This window comes from Vipera berus (assembly GCF_964194415.1).
Source record: "Vipera berus genome assembly, chromosome: 2".
Classification (NCBI taxonomy): Eukaryota; Metazoa; Chordata; class Lepidosauria; order Squamata; family Viperidae; genus Vipera; species Vipera berus.
The window spans coordinates 161932369-161958797 of record NC_138203.1 but is presented as its reverse complement, the minus strand read 5'-3'; the positions used below and the strand labels follow the sequence as shown (position 1 = coordinate 161958797).

Here is a 26429-nt window from a genome sequence, read left to right as displayed (position 1 = left end):
CACTAACTGCATAATCCAGTAAAAATTAAATAGGGTAAGTGCTATAATATAAATAGGGTCTAAACTCAATTAGATTGGACTGATACTGAAAGAACTCAAGAAGCTAGTCCTGGATTGTACTGAGCTACATTGAAAGGAATATATACTGTATGATAGTAAAACAATTATGAAAACGTGCTTTGGACTCTAAGCATCTACTATTTATTGAAGTATAATCATCTTTTTCAGGCTTCCACTGCTTGAATAAGTCAATTAATACATGTCATTTTAACTGGTAGTGGAACATTTTTCAGGCTCACACATGCTTTAATGAGCAAGAGAAAGATACAACACTCACACAAATTCCAAAGCACATCCGTATCATATATGAAGCATGTGGAATTCTAAAACCCAGTATTGTCCATTTGTCAGTAGGGGGGGGAAACATTTGCAGAATTAACTCTGTCTTTTTGCTATTTGTTGCTGTCAGTTATTTATTAGGCAAAATCGTTTAATCTGCTACAAAGGTTTTACCAACTTTGTCATTCTCATTTCAGTAATTATCCAGGCCTCATATATATGAGTACAGTTATAGCAACATCTACTTAAGTTTTTTGAGAAAATGGAAATTCTACCCAAAGAGAAGACTGAAAAGAAATCCAAACTTCTTTAGCAACAAAGAAACAATATGAGATGCAAACAAATATTTTAAGGAAACATATGTATAATAATAAGGTCAATGTTACATAATACATGCATACATAGGCAGTCCATAGTTTATAAAGACAACCCTTAGATATGAATGGAGCTAGATAGATAGGAATGAATATCAAATTAAAAGACAGAAGAAGGAGACCATCAAGCAAGGAATAAAATTAAAGGAGGATATGGCTGAAGGATCTGACCTTCCTTATACTACTTGGAGGACTCTGAATAGGTTGAGAGTTGGAATGCCTAAGTGTAAAACCAATTATGCTCAAGTGGAGCCTCTTAAGCGGATAACAACACGCTGTGTGAATATGGAGACACAGAGCCCAGCCCATCGGCTACTATGATACCAGAAACATGTACAGATAATGACTTATTTTTTGTCAACAACAAAGCGAAGAAGATGGCTTCATTCTGGCAGTTTAAAGATTGATCTAGACATGGAAGAAGAAAAATGAGGCTGCTTGTTACAAAATGGAGGATGCTGATCTGTTATATCAGGGGTCCCCAACCCCAGGTCCGTGGACCAGTACCAGGGTGCGGCATGCTGGCAACTGGTCCGCACAAACAAGCAAAGCTCCATCTGCGAGATCCAGGCATCACACAAAACCACGCACCCTCTGGTGTGTGGAAAAACCCCTCTCCACGGAACCGGTCTCTGGTGCCCAAAAGATTGGGGACCTCTGTGTTATATTACTTAAAACGTATTCAACTTATTGAATATGTGAAAAGTGAAGAGAAGCACTCTTATTACACAGCCCTGTTACTTCTTTCAACATTGATTAGATCAGGACTTTTCAATCTTTTCACAGATTGTACCCCTTTTAGGATATGGCAATATTCGAGTACCACCAGTCACCTAGCAAGGTGTCAAAAACTTGATAACCAAAAAAAAAAGGAAAAAAGCGATAAAGTACAGGTAGTCTTCAACTTACAACAGTTCACTTAGTGACTGTTCGAAGTTACAACAGCATTGAAAAAGTGACTTATGACCATTTTTCACACTTATGACTGTTGCAGCATCCCCAGGGTCATGTGATTTACATTCAGATGCTTGGCAACTGATTCATACTTAAGACAGTCACAATGTCCCAGGGTCATGTGATCACCTTTTGCAACTTTTTGACAAGCGAAGTCATTGGCCGGAGGGGGGAGCGTGACCAGCTCGAAATCACTCAGGTCACGGGACGCCTGTGGGGGGTGGGGGCATTTCTGCTTCTCCAGATATAACTTTGATAAGTTGACAGTCGTGCAACCTGTTCATTCAGTACCTTCCCATTAGGGCGTTGTTTTGCTTTGGTAACATTTTCAGTTTTCTGAGGAGCATAGCTGTACAGTAATAATTTCTTTTTCATGACTTGAACATCTTGGTTAGTGTGCTATTCACTATCACTCAACCGACTTTGCGGGTGTTTTTTAAAAGCACAGAAAGAAAAATTTCTAAAGTGACGAGGAAAGATTATCAGATTTTATATTCATATTGTATATTTCAGTAGTGTTTCCAATTTGGGCACCTCCTAAAATTTAGTGCTCTAGGTGACTGTCTTGGTTGCTTAGTCTTAGAAGTGCCCCTAATTATAGGATTTCAATTCCATTTTTGACATATTGCTACCATTTGTACAGATTTCTAATATGTTCCTTCCAGCTTTCCCTCACTTCAGTTTCATCCCACATCATGTCATCATTTTTATTTTTAATTTCACTTACTCTGCTACAGGCTTCTTGTTTGGCCCTTTTCATCTACTTCTAAGACAATATTTGAATTTCCATCAAAATTGCTCTGCATTCTCTCCACTTCTTTTAACCTTAATTGTATCTTTCTCTTCAACAAGATTCTTTGCAACTATCTTTCTCTCTGTGGACATTACACCTACTTTTTATCATTCTCTCTTAATGCATTCTTTTCTCGCGTACAGCCTTTTTCACTTCATCATTCCACAAAGAATCTTTTTAAAATTTTCAGTAGCATAACACCACATATTCTCTCACACTTTGTAATATGACTCTTTTCGTACTGTTCCAAGCAGCTTACTCATCGTCTTTATCACTGTTTTTCATTAATTATATTTGAAGATTAATTTATTTTGTAATCTTTTTCATACAGGACTTGTACTTTCTTTCTAAGCATTTTAACTTTCTTATTTCTTTTACTTTTTTCATTCTCTCACTCCTCCTAAACAAACCAATAATGAATCTGGATGTATATTTATTCTTTTGCCATGTGTATTTGTGAACAGACTTACCACATATTGAAGGAGAGATTTTTCTAAGCAAGAACTCACTAAACAATTATCATTTTCTTTCATTCTTGGGTATCAGAATGGCTCTATACTTTTTTTTTTGTATCCTCTTGTCTCGTTCCCACCCATCCATTCATGTCAGCTATTTTTTTTCTCCAAATTAAGTTCATTCAGAACAATACACATTTTTGTCCAAACACATTTTTGTTCTTTCCATTATCAATGTTAAATGAAGTGTGACATGTAACTTTCACCACCAATTTCCATACCTAACTATGATAACCTACACGACACTGAGTCATACATTTTAGTATGCTTTTCAGCCCATTTCAGCCTTTCATTCATAATGAAACCCATCCCTTCACTCCCCTGTGTTTATTCATCAATCCCCCCACACAAGATCAGACAAACTTCATTCAGATCTATTACATCCTGCCCTTTTCTCCTGGCTTCTTTCTTTTTCTTTATATTCCAAACTGCAATCTTCCATATGCTATGGCCATCACTAAATAGGTCCACAGATATCAGGTTTTCACAGTTCACTTATGAAAACCGTAAATTAGGTTACAGTCATTCTCTGCTAATGTTAAAGTCAACATTTATCAGTTCTGGCATATTTTTACCACCAATCGCGACCAATGCCCCAAGGTAACGTAAGGATGCTCACAGCAATCAATGAAAAAGTATTCAGAATGTGTAAGAGATTTATGGAACCACTAAATAAATATTTGATGACAAAATATGCATATAACTATTAAAGACATGTCTATAGATAAATGAGCATTTTTAGCAAGGAAACCTGAGGAACAGAGGCTAACAGACGTAAAGAGATGAAGCTCTAGATCTTATTAACAAATTGGAAATAAATAAGCTTTTCGGGTCCAGACAACATTCATCAAAGAGAACTTTTAACATTCAAATGTGCAGTGACTAACCTGACACTCTAAACATGTACACATGTTCATATAATCCTGCAGATTAAAAAGGGGACCAATATAAGATTTTTAAAATTAGGGTTCAGGGAAATCCAATAAATTACAGTTTGAAATCTGTTCCAACTAAATTGATGGAAAATATTGTCAAATACTGTATCAACAAATATACAGAAAGACAAGTCTTGGCAGACAAACAGCAGCACAGCTTCGGTGAAGTTAAGGTTTAATTTGAATCACTTAGAATTCTTTGAGAGCATCAGCAAATATGAAACCAAGAGGAGAGTTTTAGCAGATATTGTTTACTTGATCCTGAAGAATTAGACTTCTTGAAAAAAATAATAGTTATTTGATATGTTTTCTTGTGGTTCATAACTAATTAGTTAACATAAAACTAAGTAGGACAAAAGTCCTAACAATGGAGTTAGGAGAAAAAAAATTAAGGTATCCTGAAGATCTTATCAAGACCAAACCTTTTTAAATGATCTGGAATTAAGGATGAGGAATCAGGTATCTATTTTTGTAAATTATTTGGGATACTTTAAAACAAGGGCTAGTGAAGAGCCTCTCAAAAGATACCTCCAAGTTGGAGAAACAGGTTTGCAAACAGCAAATATGGTTTACATTATAGAAGCCAGTGCCGCCGCAGGTATGCACAGCTCCATTTGCGCATATAACAGAGGTCCCCAAACTTTGCAGTTTGGTGGCCCGGAGGGAAAGGGAGGAGCAGGCAAATTTACACCTGCGCATGCGCAAATGGGCTGCATGCACTTGCAGTGGTGTTAGCGTCCACACGGATGCACAAATGGAGCCATGCACACCTGCGGCAGTGCTAGTGGCAGTGCTAGTGCCCACATGCATGGGCAAACGGGGCTGCTAAAGTCCACGTTGCAGATAGCGCCTCGCAGCAGTGAAAGCACAAGGGGGGTGAATGCACGCACTCGCCAGCCATTGCTGCAGCCTGGTGGCCGACAGGCTATGGACCGGTATTGGGCCATAGCCCATAGGTTGGGGACCCCCGATCTACAAGATACAATGTAAGAACTGCAACAACCACTATGTAAGACAAACAGGCAGAAGACTGGCAGAATGCATCCATGAACACCAACTAGCTGTCAGAAGAAATGATGAAAATTCTTTAATTTCACAACTTATAGACAGATTTAAAGATAGTTTCAATTGGGAAAATGTGACCATCCTAGACCAGGCCAAGCCCAAAAACGCCAGGAAATTTCTGGAAGCCTGGCACTCTGACAAATTAGCGATCAACAGACACATAGATGTTAACAACCTCTATAGACTATGCAAAAGAGACAGTCAATCAGCCCAAAAGGGAACAAAAAGACCCAAGCACCTCTCCACCAGCAATCAGCACCCAGATCCGCATAGATTAACTCCAAAGTTAACATCAGACAAACAATCAAGTAAACAATACCCCAATTAAGAAACTACCAAAAGCCAACAGTCCAACCAAAGAATCTCTAAGACCACTTCCACCAACCCTGACAAGGGAAGCCACCAGAATATAAACTGACAGCAAACAGCACTCCTTACTAGCACTGCTGATGTTACTTAATTGGGATAATGAAACGTCTGCCAGGAAACAGGCAAGCTCAGAGTGCACCATCGACCCCGCAGATGCATAACTGGGTATCATCTGCGTACTGATGATACCACATTCTGTCCTATCAGATGAATTCAGCAGTTTCATGTAAATGTTAAACAGGAGAAGCGACAGACTGAAGTCCCAAGGCATCCCACACTGCAGGAACTGACACTTCCTCCTATCCCAACACCAACTGAACCCAGCCATGGAGAAAGGAGGATAATGACTGCAAAACAGTACCTCCCCCTCCCAACCTCTGGAGCTGGTTCAGAAGGATTTGATGGTATCAAAAGCCACTGAGAGATTCAGGGGAGCCAGGACAGTTGCATCACCCCCATTCTAGCCCTCCAAAATTCATCAGCAAGTGACTCAGTGCTACACTCTGGTCTGAACCCACACTGGGAAAGGGTCCAGATAATCCATTTCATCCACGGTTAGGGTTGCATAACAACCACCCTCTTAATAACCTTCCCCCAAAACAGAAGATTGGAAACTTGACAAAAATTATCTAATGCAGTTGGGTCCAAGAAAGGCCTCTTGAGAAAGGGGGGGGGCACGACCACCTATTTCAAGGCAGGCAGTACCACCCCATCCCCATAAACAGACATTAATCCCCACTTGAACCCAGTCAGAAGCCACACCCTGGCAGGCCTTACTCAACCAGGAGGGGCATGAGTCCAAAATACAGGTGGCCAAACTTACAGCCACGATTTAATTTAAATTAATTTACTGTAGCTCCTATTTCAATTAAGAGGAAGCGTCAAGTTGCCTTTTTTAATTTCAGAGAAGGAAAGGCAAAGGAGAGGAAGGAAGACAGTGCAGTCCACTTGGGACTCCATCCCAACTAGCCAATTTGCACAACATTCTCATGTGGCTTATAAAAGGCCTGAAAAACTCTAAACGCATCATCAAACAAACAAGAAGTTTTCAGTTCTCATGTTTACCAAGGGCTTGAAAACAAGGGAACAATATTTGCAAAACAGATTACAAAATTAAGTGACAGAAATGGAATGGTTTGATGTTTCTTAGATGTAAAATCCAGACATCCTGGTTATTATTACACAGCTTTACCTGCTTGCAGTGAACCCACATACAGAGAGAGAACACTTTGATTTAAGCTATCCCTTGAAGTTTCCGTAATTTATGATTTGTGGGTTGATCAACTAAGCAGATACACAATAATAACTGATAAACAATATTGGCATCAAGAATTTTAGCCAAGCTACCAAGCTCCAAATAAAAAAAAGGACAGAGAGAGAGAGAGAGAGAGAGAGAGAGAGAGAGAGAGAGAGAGAGAGAGAGAGAGAGAGAGAGAGAGAGACAAGTGGATGGATTGTTGGCTGACAGTGAAGGAGATTTAATTAAACTCTGATGCATTATTTTTTACCTAGTTAATCACTGTAATTGTCACTGCAAGGGTTTGATGTGGAACCTGGTCTGCGTGTCAACTATGCCACTATTACAAGTGCAAGGAAAACCGAGAAAGCATGCTTTTTTTTTAAAAAAAGTTGCCAATAATGCTAGCCAGAAGGTAACAAAATAGGCAAAGGGGATGGAGAAAGAGGGGTCAATTAAGGCATAACAAATTTTCTGTATTTATCCTCTCCGTCTTCAAAGAGTTATTAGATCAAGCAGGGTAATGGTAGTCCATTAGGGATTTGGGGAAAATCCTATTTGCAAGAGGTGCTAAGAAGCAGAATTGATCATCACCGTAACGACAGTAGTCAAGGTCCTTGTATACTGAACAATCATCTTTTTCACTTACTCATGAAAAGTAGCTCACAAAAATTTGTTCCCCTTAGAAATTTCCTTCATGGATCCAATAGAATCTTCACAGGAGAATCTACTTCTTTATGGCTGCCTCCACTACTTCAGATTCATTGTGTGGGTCATATACCAGTTAGGGTCATATAACAGTCAGTTTGTATTTTTTTAACATTTGTGTAGCAACTGTCTGGTTTTGTAAAGAATTCAGATATCACTAATTACTTACTATTATCTATTTTTTTAGATTTGTATCTGTTTTTTTCTCTAGAGACTCAAGGCAGTGTTCTCCTTCTGCCTCCAATTTTATACCGACAACAGTAATTTTGGGAAGTAGCTTGGTTGAAGGACAGGCTCAAAACTTACTTCTATGATTCAGTGTGCACATAAACTATATTTCCACAATCCTAGACCAACACCTTAACTACCACCCAATCTTACCTAAGGTACAGCTTGCAGACAACAATACTTTATGTTCTCTATTCCACTCATGGATTCTCATTACAAACTAAACCCACACACTGTCTAGTATTCACAATCAAGTGTTTTTGTGCTGCTTTCTAAAGAGGAAAACATTGTCAATTTATAGTATTACAAGCAACTGGAACAAAGAAAACATTGCTAGACTTATAAGAAACTGCATAATCAGTATTATGTTTTTAATTTTTTTAACTCTAATTTTTAATTTATTTTAATTTTAATTTTAATTTATTGTACAGAGGCCTTTAATTTTAATTTTATCTTAACTTCTGTATTTATTGTATGTTATTGTTGTTAGCCGCCCTGAGTCCTTCGGGAGATAGGGTGGCATATAAGTCCCAATAATAAATAAATAAATAAATAAATAAATAAATAAATAAATAAATAAATAAATAAATAAAATAAATAATCTAGGAAAGAACAGCATGAAATCACAAAAAGTGTTACAGAGGCTAACCCAGGACAAAACTAGCTGGCAATCACTTCTAGACATGTCACAGAATTTTTTTCAACAAGCAGTTTCTCACAGATTTTATTCGAAAAATGATCTGGAAGGCATGACACTGAATATTCTGAAATTTAAAATTAGCTGGTCCATATCCAAGGGTTAAGTGAAAGCCACTCCAAGATAGGAATTAGCAACATTTGCTTATGAAAAACCATCCTCAGACCTAAACATACAGAATGAAAAGATCAAATAAATGTTTGGACTATCATGCATGACTGAAAGTGAAGAAGAGAGGGAACGGCAAATTGAATTGAATGTGTGAACACATAATTTGGCCATTTTTAAAGCATGATTGATATGTGCAAAAGCCAAACAATCTCACCATAAGTGAGATGTGTAAGAACCACCAATATTTTCACAGATTCCCTATATCTGCAATGTGTGTCCTCAGCCTTCACCTACATTATTTCATGCTGGTCCCAAATTCTGAGGCCTCTAAATGGGGTATAAATGAAAACAGAATCCAAGCCACCTGCTAACAAAAAAAAATTGGTTCTGTGCAGTGCTTTTTTTGTAAAAGAAAAAGGTGCCGGAACTCACACATGTCATACAACCCGCCTTGCCTACCCTACAAGGTTCCATCCAAAAAAGGTGCCGGAACTCCGTTCTGAGCGTTCTATGAGAAAAAAAGCCCTGCTTCTGTGTAATTTCTGTGGGTTTTGGGTGGTGGTGGCAGAGAAATGTTTCTTATTATGCGGTTATTTTTTTTAAAAAAATCAAACTTTCTTGAGTTTTTGAATGTCTAACTGTTTAGCAACAAACAATACAAAAGAGAATATTTGCATTTGGCTCCCTAGACACCAAAATGCTTTAAGGAAAAGCAATACTAAACTATTTTCCCCCCCTTAGGAAATAAAAAGTTTGTAGTTCTTTATGCAAATTGTAAACTAGGATGAGCTAGATAGTTTACAATATTTTAAATAATATCTGCCAGAGACCTGGAATTCTTTATGCTTGGTGAGTAAGGGAAACTTTTCAAGGAGGCACAGTACAGTAATTCCATTTGCAAAATCACTATCATGTGTCAAATTAGGATAATAGAATAAGAACTACAAATACATGGATTTCAGTCAAATTGGACTATTTTTGGATTAATTCCATGGATTTTAACAGCACCTTCAATAACTGAAGCCAAATCAGGGGTGTCAAGAGGCTTTCTAAATGAACATCTTTTTTTAGAAATAGTAATTTTATTAAAGTGTACAATTTTACAATTAGTAAAAACTAATACAGACTAAAATATAAAAGAATAAAAAGAAACAATGTAAGGTGCAGAAAAAAAATAGAATGAGAAATAGAAAAAAAGATAAAAATACAGTAAAGTAATACTATATAGAGAGTGACTTTCCTTTTCGTCAAAATATAAGAAATTTTAGTATCTTATCATCTTTTCTTAAAATACAATAAATTATCTCTTTTTCTCATATCCCATCTCTCTAAATGAAGCCTAAATAAATCAATGAAGTTAATATATATATATATATATATATATATATATATATATATATATATATATATATATATATATATATATATATATATATATAAACCGTGATCAATTAAACCAACTTTATCTTCCTTTCTTTTCTTCTGAGTACAGGTAGTCTTTGATTTACAACAGTTCATTTAGTGATTGTTCAAAGTTACAATGGCACTGAAAAAAGTGACTTATGACCATTTTTCACACTTATGACTATTGCAGCATCCCCATGGCAACTGACTCATATTTATGACAGTTACAGTATCCCGGGCTCATATGATCTCCTTTTGTAACCTTCTGACAAGCAAAATCAATGGGGAAGACAGACTCAATTAACAATGGTGTTACCAACTTAACAACTGCAGTGATTCGCTTTACAACTGTGGCAAGAAGATCGTAAAATTGGGCAAAATTCACGTAACAACTTTCTCACTTAGCAACAGAAATTTTGGGCTCAGTTGTGGTTGTAAATCAAGGACTCCCTGCACCTGACTCTAGTCCCTGCAAATAAGATCCTGGAACTTGTTTTTTTTTCCATTTATTATTTTTTTGTCTCTTTTCACAAAATTCTTAAAACCTTTTAACAAGTCTCTTTTGTAAATCCAAATAGGAAAATTATCCAGGTCACTTTTTTAGTTTATTTGTACAGTTTATTTATACATTCTTTTTAATTATTAAGTTATCAACTGGTTTCTTTTGCATATTATTTGCATATCATGTACCTTTCTCCATGTCATTCTTTTAGCCTGTCATTTAAAAATCCACTTTCAAATCAGTCTTTATCTTGTCAGATAGAATTTGTTCCATAACATCTTTTAAACACAGTCTATTCATAGAGACAGACACAAATAAAATTAATTTCTGGGTACATGGTTCAATAATATCCTTCAATATGTCTAATGATAAAAGATTTTGCTTCATTCAATTCAGATGTGTTTATTGTTCTCTTTTAATTATAATCCTTATAGTTCCTTCTAATTTCCTCAAGTATCCAAGTCTTAAAATTTTACCTTATAATTTCTTTTAAAAAACGTTCAAAACAAGTGCATTTTCCCATGGGAAGGAGTCTTTATAGATAATTCCAAATTTTCACTTCAAATTTATCTGGATCTGTTCTCCATTTTAACTTTTTAAAACCAAACTTCTAAGGATCTTTTTGGTTAAAAAAAACCTTTGAAACAAAAAAATTACTTAAAATTATAATTAAGATTTCTTTCACTAAGGATTGAAGGAAACTCACCCAGTATTGTAAAACATGTTGTTCCTAATACTGTATTAGGCTCCTAAGATTCCTAATAGCTGAAAGACAATTAACAAGCAATTTCTGAAGATGATTAGAAAGTATGCAAATTTGGTATCCTTTTGAAGGCACAACCATGTTTTGAGCAAGATCTTCAGAACTCTAAGCCCATCGAAAACCACTGTCTTGCTGTCTCCTCCTAAGGAGCAGCTGTCTGTAGCACCTGTGGGCAATCTAAAGCTGCCTGCTTGTTCAGAGGGTAATTATAAACAGTTGGTCTACTTGCTGGCTTGTTTCATTTTGCTGCAGTCATTGGCTTCACTGTCTTCATTATTTCTTCCCCGGAGGTCAAAGATTTGTTTATATTTCCATTTCTTGTGCTTAAGCTTATTTTCTCAACACTTGTGCCTTAAGGATCAGCAGCAACACCATCCGCACTGAATTTGTTTTAGTCTTCTGTTTTCAGATTTTTCTCTACCACCTTGCCTAGTTTCAAACCAGTATTCTAAATGTATTTATTTCGCTTCCACAACACAAACAGAAGTGCCGAAATTTAGAAGCTTCTGGTTTTGCGCCTGCAGCACATGGCCGCATGAGAGCGGACCTTCGCTCCCCACCACTAGTTTCTTCCTGCTTGGGGGACCCTAGATGGGTCCAAAGTTTCCCTGGAGAGGTGAACGTAAAGGAGGGGCGCCATGTTGATCATGAAGCGACGGCAATCGCTTCGCTTGATCTGGGGAAAACCCTCCGAACCCGACAGGAGAAAGGCTAACATGAGATCAGCGTCTAGCCCAAGCTGCTTACAGCCGAAGTCCCAGAGCATGAACCTAAACATCGGCAAACAGTGTGCTTGGAATTGGTGACAGTACTGACCTTCTTTCTTCTATCTACTATCTAAATCCTTGAAAAGATCCCCAAAACAAGAAAATATCCAGAAGTGAAGGGAGGGGACTATATCCCCATTCCCTTAGAGATGGAAGCGGCAAATTAATATTAAAGGAGGGAAGAAATGTATTAAAATTTGATTTAAAATATTTCAGTCTGGACAAATTTAGGAACTAAAAAACTGTCAAGATTATACCCTATTTTTTTTTGATGGAATTATAAAAATATATAACAAAAATAACTTTTTGATTGAAAGAAAAACTGAAAAAAGAAATAACTGCTGACATCTAGTGGAGACTCAGAGAATAGAACACTAACAATAAGGACTCAGAAACTGACAGAGTGCCTAAAAACAAAGAAAAAGTTGTTCCTTTGAATTGCAAATAACCTTGAAGACAGTTGGGAACAAAGGAAGAGCCAGTTATAAGATTAAAAAGTGCTTGGAAAGAAAAAAAACCCACCTGGCCTGTTGCTTAAATTTAAGAACTGTTTATGGAAAAGAAAAACCTTGGCTTTTTGGCTAATCTTTTAGAGGAGAATCTGTAGGAAGGATTTAAAGCAGCTTAACATACTGAACTGTAATTTTGACTGATAAATTGACTTTTGAATTAAAACATTGATGAAAGATTATTTGAAGGGGGGGAGACCACATGGATATCATATACGTATTAAAAAATGACAGGTTGCCATGTTCAATATTTTCTCCTGAAGGACGTAGCCTGGAAAATCAAGGGCCTCCAGAAGCAATACTTCGAGGCAAGATAAATTTATTTATTTATTTATTTATTTATTTAGATTTATATACCTTTATTAGATTTAAATACTTTCCAAGAGGAAATATATGTAATGTTAGGACAAATACAAATGACAACAGACTCAAACCACGAGGAAACCTGAAACAACTTTGATGATTTAAATAAGGATATTTCCAATCTAAATTTACAATTAAAAAACACCCAGGAAATAACAACAAAGGCACAAATAAATCAGGCAGCAGACTACAAATTAGAAGAGTATGATCAAATTGATGAAACAACAAAGGAAAAGAACTACAATTTGACACAAACAGGAAAAAATCTTCAAGGTCCTAATACAAGAAGAAAAATTTGGGAGACAGAAAATATTTATGTTACTTCATCTTTTGTATTCCCAACCACATTTGTAAAAATACAGGAACTGCTGGGTAACTGGATTACATCAACTTGGAAAATTACTCGGCAAAAGAAGAAGACCAGAGACAGATACAAGAGGTTTGACTTGTCCTACCAGATGGACTATTATGTGAATAAACATTTGTTTGAACATGGCTACAAGAACTGAAAATTTTGAACACAAAGGGGCCTTAAAACAAGAATAAGAGACTTAAGTAATATAGTAAGTTTTATAATATATGAAATGTTAAAATAGTAGATTGGTGTAACTTTTATTAATATATAAGTGAAATATAAACTGATTGAAAAGGATGTCATATCTACATATTATAAGATAGATAAAAAGCATAGTATAATGTATGATATAAAATATCATATAATGTATGACATAAAATATTGGGAGGATGTACCTAAATTGGGAAATTTGGAAAGTTAGATGACTAACATGAAGAAATGATGACTGATAAGAACTGGATTGAATATAAGGGAATTTAAGCGAACAAAAATTATAAAAATAGGATGTATGCTGAACTAATGAGATGATGGTTATGAGAATAATATAAGCTGAAAAAATGTTATATAGAGAGATTATTATTATTTGTATAAATATAAAAAATGCCTATATCTAATCATTTATTATTGAAAATATTAAGAATTATATTTTGGCTAATGTTGAAGGAGAATACAAAAGGGAGAAAGGAAGATCAAAGAAATGCATCAATAATTAATATATTAATTATGGAATTATCAAATCTATTATTGATTAATTAATTATTGTCCTTTTTTTCTTAAAATATAAATCAAGACAACACGCTGTACACCAGGCACTATATATATATATATATCTCGAGATGATACCTCTCGCCTACCAGCCATTTGGAAACCTGCCTTGATTGAAAGACGAGGCCCAACCACCAAGAATGATACCAGACCCAAACTCATGATAACATCACATGACATCACCACCACACAACCATTCAAAAAGCAAATCCAAACCCACAATGATAATGAGGCACAACCACAAAACAGAAACCTAACTACAGCTGCAACATCAGCCACTTTAAACCCCTCCAAACCACACAATAAGCAAACTGACACCCACTATAAAAACATGGCACCTCCACAAACACGAAGCCGAACAAAAGCAGCACAACTCACCAGCTCAGGTCTGGGGCTGGCAGCTGAGACCAGCCCATCCACTCAGAACACACCCCCACCCAATCAGAACACACCCACCATTCAAAACACACTCCCACCCAATCAGAACACACTTGGTCCCCCACCCAATCAGAGCACACCTCCACCCACAGAACACACCCCCTCTGGCAGTTTAAAAAAGAGGAACAAACAGCCACATGCTTCTCCCAGAAGAAGGAAGCTAAAGCCACCAGCCTGATGATGACGGATGGGATTCCGTCGAAACGTTGCGCCTACACCTTTAGTTCTACGCGGGGAAAAACCCGAATAACCAAAGATCCACATACAAACACCCGCGAAAACCTCAGAAAACACACACACACACACAGATATATATATATATATATATATATATATATATATATATATATATATATATACACACATACATACATACATACATACATACATACATACACACATACACACATACACACTATATATAAAAGTGCCAAAATTTCTAACCCTAAAGTAGCATGATCATATGATATCACAATTTACACTGTGTTGCTTAGTGATGGAAGTTCTGGTACCAATTACTGTGATTAGCTGAGCAGTACCCCTATAATGCTGGGCTTCACGGGCAACATGTCGTCAATTCAAAACCCAGCAAAACTTTTAAAAATATCATTTTTCTTTCCTTGAGTTACTTACTTTTCCTCTGGGCCTTTATTTTATTATTATTTTAGTAAATACAGTTGGGCACTATTTTATTAATTCTCTAGTTACTTGAAGTAGAAACATTTCATCCGCAGCTCCCTTGAGGAAAAGCTGGAAAAATACAAGAAAGGAATTTTTTACTTTAAACTTGGTTGCATGCTTCCTGATACGTGTGCTTTGATGCTTTAACTGTATATATAAATTCAAGTTCGTATACATATTACAAACACACATATGTGTGCGTGTGCACGCCAAAGGAAAAGAAAAAAAAAGAAAAGAAGTCTTGAGAATTGTTTTTCCTGGAATGGAAAGAGGGCATAGAACAGCAGGGGAATTGTCTAATGGCCATAGCAGCCTGTAGTCTGGACTGATTTTTATTTTTTTTTATAAGGCTGCCAAAGCATCCCAGTTCGGAAAAGAATTTCTTTATGCTATCTTAGAGTAAAACAGCATCAGCACAGGATAGGAGCAGATATGTTCTTAGATTAGTAGATCTATTATAAATTCTATTGTGACCGGCTTTATATTAATCACTACAACTAACTCTACTTCCCAAGGTTAACTTAAATCTACATATTCCAGTGCTCCTTCAAGGGAAAGCAAAGTATAGGTTTAATCCAAAGCAAATTTAAAATATCGTTGTAATTGCTTGTTCATACATGCATTTGCAAGTAAGAACAGCTCCAAGAGCATACTGCTTTTTAAAATTAATTTTGTTTTTAATTGCTGCATTCTGATCGTTTTGCTTTATGATTAAGGGCTTTATTAGATACCGTTTTATCTAACCTTTTTAAATTAAAGATTGTTTTTGTTGCTTGTACAGTATACTATTCTGGTTCCTTTGGAAAGATGAGAATTATAAAAATAAAATAAGACAAAAGAATATAATATGGGACACTAGGAGTTACAGATCTGTCCAGATCGCTATTATGGATTAATTAGGCTACGCACTTTTAAAACACAGGAATCAGAATCTTGCTCTAATGGATCTAGAATCATTTTTGTACTGGCAGGGGATCTGGAAAGGTCTCAAGTCAGAGGACTTTTCCATTAAGCACTCGTTAAAGCTTTTAACCTGCGTGCTACACATAAACCCTGAGAGTTCTCCAATTATGCAAACCATGTGCACTATCGCAAAGTGATCATACTTCCTTATTTTAAAAGAAATTTCAAAAACTGAAATAAATTAGGATGCTAGACTGTTGAGTTTAAGCTTTTAATTATATCAGGAATTAAAGCTAGGCTTTTGGGATTTTATACTTTGGGAGAGTGGGCTTCCTGGTTAATAAAACCGATACACTGGAGATGCCAAATAAAATTAGCTTTCCTATTTGGACTGGAGTTTAAATTGCATTTTCTACCTAAAGTACAAAGAAGTAAAAACAAATGCACACCTCTACAAGATGCAAGCTTTATTAGGAACCATTTAAAGAGGCATTATGAATATGCAGAAGGGAATTGCATATTAAGAGCTAGAATTTTACTTTATTATTTTTTGTGTTTGCCATCCCCCATCACAAATGAGGAAAGTTATTTCTCTGTTTGAAAAGCATCTTTTTAGGCAGAGGGAACAACTGCAGCAAAACAAAACCCAGAACTCTGGCATCATGTGCTATTCCCCTCAATGCATATATATATATGTTGTCCTCTATGAAAAATTAATTGGATTTGGCTTGTTCCATGTATCAATCCCATTAACTGCAAAGCCAGCACGTGCAAATCAATAAAGTCCCAATGTTTATGTTTCAATGTACTTAAAACCTGGAAATCCAGTGATCTTTGCTATGATCAAGATTTCCACCATTTGCTTTTCAGAATGCCTTTGCTATTTTCTTGGCCTTGGTCAGAAATTTAACTAAGTCTATTTAACAAGACTATAGCTTTCCAGCAAGAGATTCAGGCTGAGATAGGAATATTAACCTTCTTCACATGCTTCTGAACTTTGCCACGAAATTGCCATTTTCTCTCTCCGTTTCTCTTCTCTAATTTCTTTTCCCTCCCTTAGTATTTAATTTACTTTCTGAATCAATTACAATCTTCTTTGCATAGCTTATTTTCCTCTGCATTTTGTCTTGCTCAGGACCTTGTACTGCCACGATCCTTGTGCAGTTTAATACGGTAGCAGTTCAATCAATGGCAAACAGAATCCTGAGATCGAAACAGTCCATTCAATAATAATCAGAGGGCCTTCTAACTGATCAGCCGCCCTTCTGACAAATCAAACAGCTCTCCACCAACCAGCACAGAGAAATTATTACCATCACAAAACTCCTTAGCATATTATTTATCTGAAAAAGGATATCACTACCATGACGTTTTAAAACTGTTTTCAAGCTATGCCGAGTTTTTTCCCCCTTTTGGAAAAAAGCACGATATAATAATCTCCCTCTCCAAAGTAATTTTTTTTTACAAAAAAAGTATAGTGTTTTTAAAAAATTCCTTTTCCATTTACAAGTGACACCCCATTAAATACAACGGAGATGACAAGGCATCCGTATGTAATGAGCGAGAGTGATTTCAATGAATTTTGTTTTTTTTTAAAAAAAAGATGTTTCTTGAGCTTCCCGTAATGCTGACAAAATCATTAACAAGAGGGTAGCAAAAACATTTAACTAGGGCAGGGGTCGGCAACCTCGGCTCTTTTATGACTCGTGGACTTCAACTCCCAGAATTCCTGAGCCAGCATAGCTGGCTCAGGAATTCTGGGAGTTGAAGTCCACGAGTCATAAAAGAGCCGAGGTTGCCGACCCCTGAACTAGGGGGCAAAAAGAGTAGCTTTGCCTGTGCCTCTGTCACCAACGCGCTGTAGAAGAAAATTGTCACAGAATCATAATGAACCACAGCAGATGCTTTTCTAGAAAGAGGTGTACAGACACTCCTCAACTTATAACCATTCATTTGGTGACTATTCAAAGCTGCAACACTGGAAAAAAGTGACTTATGACTTTTTTTTTTCACATTTACAACCATTGCAGCATCCCCATGGTCAAATGATCAAAATTCGGATACTGGGCAACCGGCTCATATTTATGACGGCTGCAGCATCCCAGGAGTCGTGTGATCACCTTTTGGGACCTTCTGACAAGCAAAGTCAATGGGAAAGCCAGATTCACTTATCAGCCATGTTACTAAGTTAACCACTGCAGTGATTCACTTAACAACGGGGGCAAGAAAGGTCATAAAATGGGGGCAACGCTCAGTTAACAACCGAATGTTTTAGTAATAAAAATTTGGGGCACAATTGTGATCATAAGTTGAGGCCTATCTGTCTATCGGGCATTTGGGCTGGGGAAGGTTAGATGTCTCCTAGAAATTTTGGAATAGATCAGCAGTGCTGACTGAATTGGTGCAAAGCATGAAAAGGGAAGAAAAAGACTTTTAAGATTAAGGAATTAGAAACCAACCGAAAGATAGTAAAAAAAACAAAAAAAACAAAACCCAACCTCTCAATAGTGCCTGACTGCAAAAAGTACTTGGAGAAACACATACTGTACAACAGGGGTCTTCAGACTTGGCCCCTTTGTGACTGGTGGACTTCAACTTCTAGAATTCCTCAGGCAGGCCCACTAGCTGAGGAATTCTGGGAGTTGAAGTCCACAAGTCATCAAAGGGCCACGTTTGAAGACCCCCCTGCTCTACAAGTTATATTGAAGCAATTGCTCCAGCTTTAGGATTGGAAATAGGTGCACTCATCCCTACACTGATGTACCTGGCCAATATCCTGGCAGAACATTTTTCAGACCTGACTGAATTGTTTCGTCCAGACGGTCACCCACCCTTTGCCCATATAGAGCCAAGAATGTGCAACCTTTATGAGTGCTGGCCTCTTCTGAAAGCAAGACCTGCTGTTAAAAAAAACCGTTAAAGAGGCAAGAGTTCCTGCAACCACATGAATACATCCACACCCACGTCCGTATACCCATAAAAAACGAACATCTGTTTCCTTTGAAGGGTAAAGTGAATCTGCTTGAAACAAAAATTATCATCTTCCACAATGAACTAAGGTAACATATGCCCAAAGGGAAAAAAGTAAAGTGCATGTGAAGCCTCACAGGTGTGCAGGTGAAGCTGTCGTCAGCTGCACGGAGGTCTGTACACAATACAAGCAGAACAACAACTATTAAATATTCTGGAAGGGTCACAGGCTCACCAGGTTCAACAATGAAACACAATGAGTACAGGCAATCTTTGACTTAACAACAATCAAGCCCAAAATTTCCATTGCTAAGCAAGACCGAGTTTTGCCCCATTTTACGACCTTCCTTACCACAGTTGTTAAGTGAATCTCAATGCAGTTGTTAAGTGGATCATTCATTCATTAAGTGAATCTGGCTTCACCCAATGACTTTGCTTGTCAGAAACCAAGGCAAGTAATTGGGGAAGCCAGATGTGATCACTTGACCCCAGGACAATGCAACTGTCATAAATATATGCCGGTTGCCAAGCGTCAGAAATTGGATCACATGACCAATGGGATGCTGCAACAGCCGTAAGTGTGAAAACTGGCCACAACTCACTTTTTTTCAGTGCCATCGTAACTTCAAACGGTCAGTAAATGAATTGTTTTAAGTTGAGGACTACCTGTACTCTGTCAGGATATACTGTTTACAAAAAAAAACTGTGGCAACTTCAATGATATGAGAAGGAATTCTTGAGGATATCTCTTCGAAGATAATAAAGATCAAAAAAAGGAGCAAACCATTTTCGCGTGATTAAAGGCAGAATGACAACTGTCCCAAACTTCTTCATGCCCAGGAGAACCAAATTGGTTCAGAGAATCCAGAGAAGAAACTCCAGGTTCTGACAGAAAACTGACTGAGAAGTACAATCAATATATTTTTTAAAAAGGTAAAGGAGTCTCTGTGGATTTTACTACTCCGCCGTTTGTTACCGACTAAAGAGAGTGAGGTGCTCAACTCCGTTTCAAGACAGTTGAGCCAGTGCTGTCCGAAGACATTTTTGCAGTCATGTGGTCAGCACAAAGTCACAGAGCGCTGTTACACTGCTGGGCAGTGACTCAGTGGTTAAGGCGTTAGGCTTGTTGCCTGGAAAACCGCCAGCCCAAGTCTGAGATCCAAGTGCTACGCAACAGGGTAACCTCCCATCCTCACCCCAGTTCCTACTAACTTAGCAGTTCAAAAGCATGCAAATGCAAGTAGATAAACAAGCACCACTTTGGTGAGAATATAACACTCAATGTATAAAAGTGGAAAAACATTATGACTCAGAAATGGTGCCAATTGTGAAATCAAGAGTGGAAAAACAGATCCAGTTAGAAATGGTTTAGTCTCATCTTAATTCCATAAATATTCCAAGTGGGACCAGCTGCAAAATTATGTGGGATAGATGATGCATGCAGAAATCCTGAAATTTAAATTGGTAAAATAAACATGAATGGAAGTTGCAAGTGCACATTTGGAAGAATATTTGGATTAAGAGAACAGAAGTGTAGTGAAATTTTAGTTTAGTTTTAGCTTAGTTTAATTTAATAACTTAAAGGCTGCCCAATTATAAAAACTCTGGGTGGGTTAGAACTTTAAAAGAAAATAATAGCAACAACAAATAGAATAGACAACAATCCATAACAATTACAAATCCAAAGGGGCTTGATGCCCACTCTACCTCAAAGCATGGGAGAGTAGCCACGTTTTCAGTGACTTTCTGAACATCACCAGGGTAGGAGCCATATCTTATTCTAGAGGATAGGCACTGTGGCTTTCTAGGCCTTGATAGATGATACTGCTTAATTGAAGGGTCCAGATATATATCCATTCTGCCCAATCTTACAAGATAGGCAGAAATGATCAGATAAAGCAGTCCCCTTAAATAATCAGGCCCTGTGCCATGGAGGGCTTTATAGCTGTAACTAGTCCTGTTAATTCAACCTGAAAGCCAACTGGTAACCAGTGCAGCTCGTGGAGCAGAACTGTCACATAGACATACCCCAGCACATCCATTACTGCCCATATCACCGCATTCTGGGCTAGCTGTAAGTTTTCAAGTGGACCAAAGGCAGCTCCATGCACAATGTACTGCAATGGTCCATTCATAAGGATGTTCCTTCTTTTTTCCTTCCTTCTTTCTTATTCCCAAAAGAGTCAAGGCAGGTCTAACTAGCATCACCATGACTAGCCACCGCATGGCTGCTAGCAGCCCCGTTTGTGCATGCATGCGGGCTCTAATGGCCCTGTTTGCACAGGTACGCAGGTGCTAGTGGCCCTTGCACATGTGCATGGTCATTAGCACCCGTTTGTGCATGTGTGTGTGCTAGCTTGGGGACTTCTGCTCTAGATCACTTGCCCCACGGTGCCGCAGTGGGCAGAATGCAGTACTGCAGGCAAAACTCTGCCCATAGCCAGCAGTTCGATCTTGACCAGCTAAAGGTTGACACAGCCTTCCATCCTTCCGAAGTCGGTAAAATGAAGACCTGGGTTGTTAGGGGCAATATGCTGACTCTGTAAACTGCTTAGAGAGGGCTGTAAAGTGCTATGGAGCTGTATAAAAGTCTAAATGCTATTGCTATCTTCCCCATTAGATTCAATCTCCCACCCTAAGCAAAGAAAACACTGGCACTGTGGTAAGAAGCACAGAATCCCCTTCATCCTGTGGTTCACTGTCTATTTACAGTGGTGGGAGATCAGGGGAAAGGGGCGTGTGCAAGAATTTAAAATGAAACTGGAGCACAAGACTTCAGGCAAGGACATATGTTGTGGTTTCCCACAACCTTTCTGATTCAGGGTAGCCTTTCCAGTGAATCAGTTTTCAGTTTTCCTCCTCTTCTTGCACTAGAATGCATTCTACGTGATATTTTCTCCATTTTCCCAAAATGGGGGGGGGGGAGACAGAGGAGGAACAATTTTAGAATGCCAGATGCAGGAAGATCCTCAAGTACAAGTAGTGGCCAATGGAAGAAGATGAACTTCCATAGAAGCAGGTGATTGCAAACTAAAAGCCACTGGAATAATCTGTTAGATAACCAGGGAGGTGCCTTCCAAAATCTTACAACAGCCTTCCAAAATCTGAATGTTAATTGAGGAAGGAGCGTGGTCTGAGATCACACATGACTGAAATCCTGTACCTAAACGTGCAGTTTACACAAAGTTGTACAGTTGTGCTGATGAAAGGACCTTACAAAGAACGAAATGAGCAATCTTGGTAAACAAATCCATCGCCACAAAAATTGTTATTTAACCCTGTACAGGGGGGAAAAAATCGGTAATAAAGTCCCACGATGCAACTGGTGAAGGAGAACTGAAGCGAAACAGCTCTCCAGGAATATCTTGGACCAGCAACAAATAGGACAAGACGAAACAATCCTTGACGCATGCTTTCATCTTCAGCCAAAATAGCTCTCCTCTGTCCAGTGCAAAATTTTAAGTGACCCCTACATCATGTCCAGCAGTTCTGTTGTCATGGCAGAGTTGCAACACCTATTCCCTTAAAGGAAGAGGAACACAGATGGAACGACTGCTCATCATTCATAGATAAAGTTGAAGACTTGGCTTATGGTGTTCACTAGAAATCATCCATTTGAGCCCTGACATATGCAACCTATTATTGTTGCATTCTAATCCAACCTAGCAGATCATGGCCTGTATTCCAACCTCCGATATTTCTGGAAGATCTAATCTCTGGGGAGGTTACAGTTGCTTGGCTGCATGTAGAGACACATGAGCATGGAACATTACATTCAGATATATGAGCACATAAGCAATGCCCTATTGGGTTGGATTCCCGGCTAACCAGTCCAACTGTCTGTTTTCATAGTGGCCAAGCAACTGCACAAGGACGCCCACTACTTTCTCAGCAATGGCCTTCAGAGACAGTCACACTGCTACCAGGGCTAATAAGTGAAATAGTGTCTCTGATAATTTGTTCTATGAGCCAGGAATATGGGTAATATAAAAAACAAACCTGTGTCCACCAAGGTGTAAGATATGGTGCTTCTTGCAGAATTTCCAAATTTCTGTGATCTGTGTGCACCTATACAGGTAGTCCTCGATTTACAGCAGTTTATTTAGTGACTGTTCAAAATTACAAGAACACTAAAAAAAGTGACTTATGGCTGTTTTTCACACTTATGACTGCTGCAACATCCCCATGGTCATGTGATCAAAATTCAGATACTTCTCAACTGACTCATATTTATGACGGGTGCAGTGTCCTGGGGTTGGTTATATGATCAACGTATGCGACCTTCTGACAAGCAAAGTCAATGGGGAAGCTAGAAAGTCATGTAACAACCACGCTACTAACTTAACTGCCTTGATTCACTTAACAACTGTGGCAAAAAAGGTCGTCAAATGGGGCAAATGGGGCACTTAACAAATGTCTCGCTTAAAATTATGGGCTCAATTGTGGCCGTAAGTCAAGGATTACTGGTACTGGATGAATAGCTCAATGTAGCAGATGCCTCTGTCATTGGAACACAACTTTTATCGCAAGCAACTTCTTCGTTGAAAATGTCATGATTTCATTCAGCTTGGGAGAAGCAAATCTGATATAGAATGTACAGGGAATCCTCAAATCTGACCACAATGAAGCCCAAAATTTCTATTGCTAAGTGAGACATTTATTGAGTTCTGCCCTATTTTACGATCTTTGTTATCACAGTTAAGTGAATCAGTACAGTTGCTAAGTTAGTAACACCGTTGGTAAATGATTCTGGGTTGCCCGTTGACTTTGCTTGTCAGAAGGTGACAAAATGGTAATCATATGATCCTGGGACACTGCGACTGTCATGAATATGAACCAGCTGCCAAGCAACTGAATTTTAATCACATGACCAAGGGATTCTACAAGGGCCATAAGTGTGAAAAATGGTCATAAGTCACTTTTTTCAATGCCATTGTAACTTTGATCAGTCATCAAATGAACGGTTGTAAGTTGAGGACTACCCGTACGTGGCAGATTTCTCTGTCTCTGTCTCTCCCCCCGCCCCCAATCCATACCTTTTTCACTGTGTGGAGAAAAATGGGCTCTTAGGGCAAACCTGAGGGATCTGTTTCCACCACAAGGGGGCAGGAGGGGTCTAGAGATGTTTGAGTAATGGCTGTGAAAAGGATTTGCGATTATTGAAATGCTGCTTGCTCTCGAGTAGACAATTTTAAATTACTGTCCTATGTTTAAGAGTTGAGACAGCACTCTTATACATGCTGCAAAGTTAGGAATGACTTTTTTTATACACATTCTCATAAAGCTTTGAAAATGCATGGCATCCTTCGTATTTCTAGGTTCTTAGCTATAGACTGTGTTTTTGAGTGCACATTTTTCCAACCAAATAAAATGTCTAGGTTCATGGGATTGTTCTAAGACATCTCTCATGTAAAGATAGATCTTTTGAAAAGATCAGTATATCCATCCAGTAAACCACAACATATTTTTCCCAAACATCAGGAAATATTTAATGGAGAAGACTACCCTATAATTAACCAAACCAAAAGTATTACTGTGTATTCAAATTTGTCATGGCTGTTCCCGAATGGTGTTAAATATTTGTGTCTCTCTTTCATTCGTGATCAAAGGGTACGTGTCTCTCAAATCCGACTTCATGAAATAGCGTGCCTTCTGAAGGCCGTTCAAGAGATATGAAATAAGAAGCAACGGGTAGAGATCCCTAGCGGTTACACTCTATTCAGGACCTTGTAGGGATAGAAAAATGCCGGCGCAGCTGTAAAAGACCAAAAAATTTTTTAAAAAATATCCTTTCTTCAAATTGTTACGCAGAAATTCTTTTAAAATAGCCTTGGTGGAGCAGTGGGCTAATGCCTCCTTAAGTAACACCAGCTGCCTGCAATTAGTGCAGGTTCGCATCCCACCAGGCTCAAGGTTGACTCAGCCTTCCATCCTTCCGGGGTAGGTAAAATGAGGACCCAGATTGTTGGGGGCAATTAAGCTGACTTTGTAATAATGCCGCTTGGGGGGGGCGTGAAAGCCCTAATAAGCAGGCATATACATAGGATGAAGGCTACTGCTAAGCTTGTAAGCCGCCCTGAGTCTTCGGAGAAGGGCGGGATATAAATGGAATTAAAAAAAAAATGGCTAACTCTTGAGTAGATATATATTACCTCTTAGTAGAGAATCTGAACTCCTGGCTTCTGGTTCATTGTACAGACACATGCCTCATGAGGAGGCTATACAGGGTTTCTTCACCTAATAAAGTCCATCTATCCATTTCCCTCCTTTCCCCAAAAAGGAAAATGCTAGTAAATACCAGCCTCAGAATGGAGGGGTTTGCTAATGTTTTTCCCAGACTTGAAGTCCGTTATTCAAGCACACCAAGGGTTTCTTTCGGCATTCTCCCCAGTGGGGCAGAAAGAGCGGCCCGACCTCTCAGATGTGATGGGAAGCTCAAGCCCTATCCCCAACTGTCCATTTAATGACCCTAACAGTTGTGTAAAGACCACAACGGAGAGAGCTAGGATCATGGTCATTGAGTGAAGCAGTCATGTAGCACCTCACTTAACAATCCCTTCACTCAAAAGATTCCAGGCACAACTGGAAGACTACCTTGAAAAACTTAAAACATCAGGGTAATTCATATGAAGACAGAGAAAGAGTTCCTCAAAACCAAAGAACCACCTTTGAAAACTATTGACAAGTACTGCAAATATTTCAACATTACCACGTTGGAGTCAAGATATCATGTACTTGTTAGCAACCTGTTGGCAACCAAAACCTCACATTTTCTACCAAGTAGAGCTTCTGGACATTCCACAAGGATAACTCCATATAAAGTGCAGTACGGTAGTGAAACAAGCCCATTATCTTTTTGAGCATCTTTGCCAATAAAAGATGCACTAAGCTAGTCAAGAGTTTCTTGGCTTTTTTCTCCTCTGTGTTAAATGTAGCATATTCAGGGACTCCTCTCTCATTTGAGAAGTTGTTTGAGAGAGCACAGGCAAGCTATCTGCATCAGAAAAGCCACTTACAGACTTTCAAATGACAGTCTCTACCGTACTGTCTACCATAGTGTACTCCTTCCCTGCCATACCAAGGAAATAATATATAGTCTTACAAGCAGAACCACAGGAAAGAAAAAGTTATCAGCTCTTTCACAAGTCTGGCAGAATTCTTAGCACTTCCCCCCCAGTTGCTCAATTATTGAATCAACTTTCCAGCATTCAAAGCTTGTAAGAGAACTCTACCCACATTGTTTAATCCACCCTGCCTTCTGGGGCTCTGGCTCACTGCCAACTGTTGACTGACCAGCTGTCTGCAACAATTAACTATGGTTGGTGGCATTAGATACCCAACCAACAAAAACAACTGGGGATACATTCCCCCCCCTCTCCACGGGAATGATTCTGATTAAGAAGAATTGGGAGGAGTACATATTTGATTCAGCTTTCCAAAGCTGCACCTTGAACTGTGACACTTGTACCCTCCCCCAGGACAAGTACCGGTAAGTCAATAGCCCATTCCGTTGCATCATCGCAGCATAACTGGCAACTGACCCAATGTTAATAATGATCTGTGTGAGTTGAAAGGAAAATCTCTTCAATTGAGGAGTGATTTACAAATGCATTTAAATGCATACTCACAAACATCCACACCCATATCCATTCTATGCAGACAGATAAAAGACACACTAGCCATT

The 26429-nt window shown here is 38.2% G+C and overlaps 1 protein-coding gene across 5 annotated transcripts in view; it reads right to left on the bottom strand.

Annotated features, from left to right (window-relative positions):
- Positions 1-26429, bottom strand: part of SLC38A10 (solute carrier family 38 member 10) — a 97082-nt gene that overhangs the window by 25727 nt on the left and 44926 nt on the right. The gene's annotated exons all lie outside the window — the stretch shown is intronic.